The sequence below is a fragment of the Aptenodytes forsteri genome, unplaced genomic scaffold, assembly GCF_000699145.1.
Source record: "Aptenodytes forsteri isolate BGI_AS27 unplaced genomic scaffold, ASM69914v1 Scaffold47, whole genome shotgun sequence".
In the NCBI taxonomy this organism is placed as follows: Eukaryota; Metazoa; Chordata; class Aves; order Sphenisciformes; family Spheniscidae; genus Aptenodytes; species Aptenodytes forsteri.
Window position 1 is genome coordinate 1,083,939 of NW_008794731.1, and position 5,004 is coordinate 1,088,942.

General features: G+C 45.8%; 1 protein-coding gene across 1 annotated transcript in view; it reads left to right on the forward strand.

Moving 5' to 3' along the window:
• Positions 1 to 5,004, forward strand: part of NKAIN4 (Na+/K+ transporting ATPase interacting 4) — a 29,250-nt gene that overhangs the window by 3,564 nt on the left and 20,682 nt on the right. The gene's annotated exons all lie outside the window — the stretch shown is intronic.

Below are 5,004 nucleotides of genomic sequence, written 5' to 3' on the forward strand. Positions count from 1 at the left end.
TCTCCTTCTTGGTCCTGCTGAGGACCTAGTGCACTTCAGCAGCAGGGTAGGTACCTGGTTGTTGCCACGCCAGGCAAAATATTTCCCGTTGCACCTTTTGGGAGAGGCTTTTCTCTCTGCTGAACAGAGAACAAACCAGAGGGATGCTGGGGAGGCTGGCATATCTCCTTTGGATGCGGCCTCAGAGGTGATGTGGCTTCCTGGTCTTAATTCTTCCTTCTTAAATACAGTGGTAGTTATTCATGGCTCTTGCCCAGGGGTGTTGTGAGTTAATATGTGAAGCTCTTTGAAGGCTAGATAAGCTAAGTATTGCTGTCTGCTTAATGAGGGGTGAGTCAGAAATAATAAAAATTAAGCCTGGGCTGTAAGCAATGAATTACTCAGTATTGCTGTAGCTTAGCAGACTCAGAGCAATTATAGGATACAGGTTCATTTCGGAGCACTCTACGTCTGGCCTAAATTCCCAGGTCATACATCTAAGTTGCAGTCATAATTGGAACTGCACTATGGTTTTTTTTATCAGGCCTACAGCAAGTCATGAGTGACAGCATAAATCCTTTGCAGATAAGAAAATGTAACTTCCTAATTCCTCAATTAATCTCCATTTCCCCTCTCAATTATCCACAGAAACTTTGAGCGAGTTCTTGCCCAAAACAGTGATTACTCATGGTCTGAAAGCTCAGCCCGAGATGATCTCGGTGTTGGCTGTAACCAACTAAAAAAGAATTTTATGTAACTATTTAAAAGCTTCCTTCTGCGGAGGAAATATTGCCTTGATAAACTGCTCTGGGAGCTTCTCTGACAGCCGGTGTTTGCTTCCAGCCAGCTGATTACTTGTATTTACTAATCCCAACCTGCCCTGCAACACGTTGGGTTCCGTTCTGCAATTCAAACGGCATGGCAAACTCCGCTTTCTCCACCACAGAGGAGCTTTATCTCATAACCTCGCTCTGTGCTGTGGCTCGTTTTAGCAGAGCCCGCACACAGAGAACCTTTATTTAGCCTACAGGATGATTCTTGTGATTGGTGACTTCTTTAATAGAATTGGGCTGCAGTATAAGTTGTTATCGACTCAGTGGACTTCCCTCTAGAGCTGCAATGAGAAATTCATGCTGTTAGTTTGGTGGCAACTGGCAAAAATAACAGAATATTTGTGCTTGTTTGGCGGTAAAATCCTTTACAGCCTTGCCTCTGTTCTTAATGAGTTACTTTCATTTAAAAAGGCCGTCTTGTAAGAAAAACTCATGATGCTGCTTTCTTTCCTCCTTCTCCCCTTTAACAAGTTATTTGGGCAAAACAAAACCTCACTTCTGCATGAGAATAAAAGATACACTTGGAACAGGAATTAAGGTTTCTGTAGGACAGCGTGGTGCTTTGCAGGCTGGACTCAAGAGTAGCGTTGCTCTCCCGCTGCCTTTCTAGAAACCCCATCCCAAGCCAGCTGAGATCTGCAGAGTCCTGTTGATCTCCGTAGTCTTGGGATCAGACCCCAGAAGGACACCTGGGCTTGGATGAACATGTGTTGAACAGGCTCTTGGAGGGGACAAGGGCAGGGCAGTATCAGCTGGGGGTTTACAGCAGCAGTGCTGCAGAGGAGCAGGTACCTCTGTGTGCCCTCAGGGACCTCGGGGGAAAGCTGTCCTTTAGTTCCTAATAAGAAGTCAAAGCTTGTAATTAGCCTGGCAGTAAGCAGGTAGATTGCAAATATTAGAAGAGCTTTGGTGGAGTGAGGCTGATGGAGCTGGTCAGGTAAACACTAACTCATTAACTACTAGACTAAGCAGGAATATGCTGGGGAGTGTTTCAGGCAGGGCTGTGTTCCTGTGCAAGTCCCCTTAAGGGGCTGATAGCTCTGAGGAAGGTCTTCAGGTGCTGTTTCCCCTGTGATTCCTGGTGAGCCTGTGGGAGAGGGCTGGGGGAGTGGGAGAGTAGCGTTCCTGCCGTGCTCACCCCTCTGTAATCCTGACAAGGGCAGCCTGCCAGGGAGATCTCTGTCAGCAGCTGGCTAATTTGTAGTGACAAAATGCAGAAAGGGCAGTGAGCTAGAAAGAATGGGGTTTGTTAACTTGGTGGCTGGTAATGACAGCCCAGTGCAACTGAGACAGGTGATAACTCAGGTGGGGTGAGAAAGGGGGGGAAAGGATCCAAGTGTTTCTGCTGTAACAAGTTTAGGAAAAGCCTGAAGAATTGCAAAAATGAGGAAATGGTTATGTGCGCTTATTGCAAATAATTCTTTGTCCTCTGGTGCCTAGATCCGATTTCACAGTGGTGAGGGAGTACAGGATGCGAGCAGAGAAGTGCTGTGCAGTACAGGGCTGAGGTGAGCACGGACACTTGCTCTTGTGCCCCCCTTGCTTTGGGTGCCCGGCTGATCTAAAGAACAGAAACCAGGGGCACCACGGCTGTGGGGTCTGCGGTAACGTCCCATGTCAGCCCATAAGCAGTTTGGCAAAGGGGTTAAGAGGCTATCCCTTATTATAAGCTCCATGTCATCAGTAGAATATGGGCTGGTAGGTGCATGGTTGTTGAACCGCAGTTTGGGGGCTGGCTGTTCACTTTCCTTTACCAAGCAATCGCTTCTCCACTGACTTTCCTCTGTTGGGTTGTCTGCCCACCACTTCTCACCCTCTCTTTCCTCCTGTCTTTCACATCATTTCTTAAAGTGCTCTTCCTCCAGCAGTGCTTGCTCTCTCCTGGCCATGGAAACCCTGAGAATGGCTGTTCTGGCCAGCCTTGCTCGGGGTAGTTATAACTACTTAGTAACCATCTACCTCCTAACCACTAGTTATATCTACCCTGAGTTATGTTTTTTTCCAAAAGAAAAATGCTCTTTCCTGCTCTGTGAATCTATTCTCTACTTCTTGGAAGAGCTAAACTGGCCTGATTTCTATACTTCTATCCAGTCACTTTTTTAATCTTGCAGTCTTTTCTTAGTAGGAATAAGAGTGTGAAATATGGCACAGCAGAACTTCATTAGGTGGCCAGATACAAATGGATCAGCATAAGTGTCTAAGAAAGCACTTCCCTTGTTGCTGCAAGGGCCTCCCTAAGTGTGTAGCCTATGCCAGCTTTCCTGTAAGTGCTTTGCCAATGAGCAGGCAAGAGATACAGCAATCTGGATTTGAAGGGTTGCTTCTCGGCACTGGCAGTGAGATGGTGATGTGCCTCCGGGCGGCTTTTGGCAGCATTGCCTTGCTGACTTGCTCTGCTCACGGTCCCAAGCACACTTGCAGCATCTGGGGGAAATGCAGCCTCTCCAAAAGTGCTGTACCACTGCTCTGTGGTGGGGCTCACAGCTGAATTTCCAGATTGCTGTTCCTCCTCCTCTGGTCTATTCCTGTTCCATCTCCCTCTCTTCTCTTTGTCCATCTGGCCATTTGGTTAGGTGAATTGTTGGGAGCTATCTCTGAAGTTTCTAGGCTGTGCTTGAAATAACGGGTTAAGCTTCTCCCTGTCTACTCGAGCGTGAAACGCAGTCCCTCCTGCAACCCTCCAGTCTGAGTTAATTATTAAAATCCTGCTGTTGACATATGAGCATCTGTCTGTCCAGCTGCCATGCTGATTGACTCTTCATCATGTACTTGAGAAACATTCAGAGAGGTTTGAGAAATCGGTGTTGTGTATTTCAATGTATTCCTTTGTCTTTTCCCTCTGGAATTATTCATCTTGGAATGGTGAAATTTTTTTTTACCCTTCCTTTATATTCTCTCTTGTCTACCCAGTGCTTTGATCTGCGTCCAGAGCTGTGGTGGTGGTCTAAATCTCCTCTTGAAATGGAAGCAGCCCTTATTAGTCAAATGGGGGGTTATTTGTATTCCAGAGAATCTGGATGGCATCTTGGGATGACTTTGTACCTGGAGAAAATACTGTGAGGAGGATGGATAAATGCATGCGTAATTACAGCTGTCCCTGAACTCCATCTAAATTTAGAAACTGGAAGCCTGGGATTTGGCCTTTAAATGCTGTGGTATTGTCAACAAGCTTGCTGAGAAACAATGAAAGTGCTTCTCTGTTGTCTCAGGGTGATACAGCTATTCAGCACACATGGCTAAAAGATAAACATTATATTTCCTATTTTGATAAGAAATGTTTCCAACTGAAAAGATTTAAAATGATTCTGCTGTCAAGCTCTGGGGGCTCCCATACAGCGTTTGATTTGTTTCCAGAGCCATTATAGCGCTGGCTTGCCTGATAATTAAGGAAATTTTGGGGGAGGTAGTTCAGAAGGCTGTTAACAAGAAATAAAACCATCTCTGATAGTGTCCCTTGGAAAATCATTTCAGAACAGCTTTCAGAAAACTATTTTAGAAAATGAACACGGCTGGCTCTGTGGGTGTCAGAGGTGGGTGTGAGTTTCCCCGTAGGACACAGTGGGATGAGGCTGGGAGTGGAAAATACTCTGTAAAATGTAGGTACTACAGTTTTAGTGCCGTTGTCTTCCTTATCACGCCGATGGCAAATGGATGGCAACCAGGTGCTACAACAGTTCAGAGCGATACGTGATTTTTTTTGGCTGGCCTTCAACATGCTCTGAGAAGGAGCTCGTATCGCTCTTTGCTCACATTTCTCTTCAGGCTGAAGGTTAAAGAGGAAGCAATAGCCCTTCAAATAGCAGCCTGTCAAGAAACAAGGGGGAGTGCAGTTACACACAGATCACTCTCTCTCCCTGCAGCAGGGCTTGCTCACTTCTGGGACTCGTTAACATCTTCCAACCTGCATACCACTTTTGGGAGTGTTTCAGTGTGTTTAGACTTCAAATGTGTTGCCGAAAGGTTTTGAGAAACAGCTGTTTCCTAAATTTTCTTGCAACTGGTTCTTTTCTCCTGATTTTAGTGTGCTGTTCTGTCGTGGTTTAATTTCAGTCAGCAACTAAGCACCACGCAGCCGCTCGCTCACTCCCCCCCACCCAGTGGGATGGGGGAGAGAATTGGAAGAGCACAAGTTAGAAAAACTCGTGGGTTGAGATAAAAACAGTTTAATAATTGAAATAAAATGATAATAATA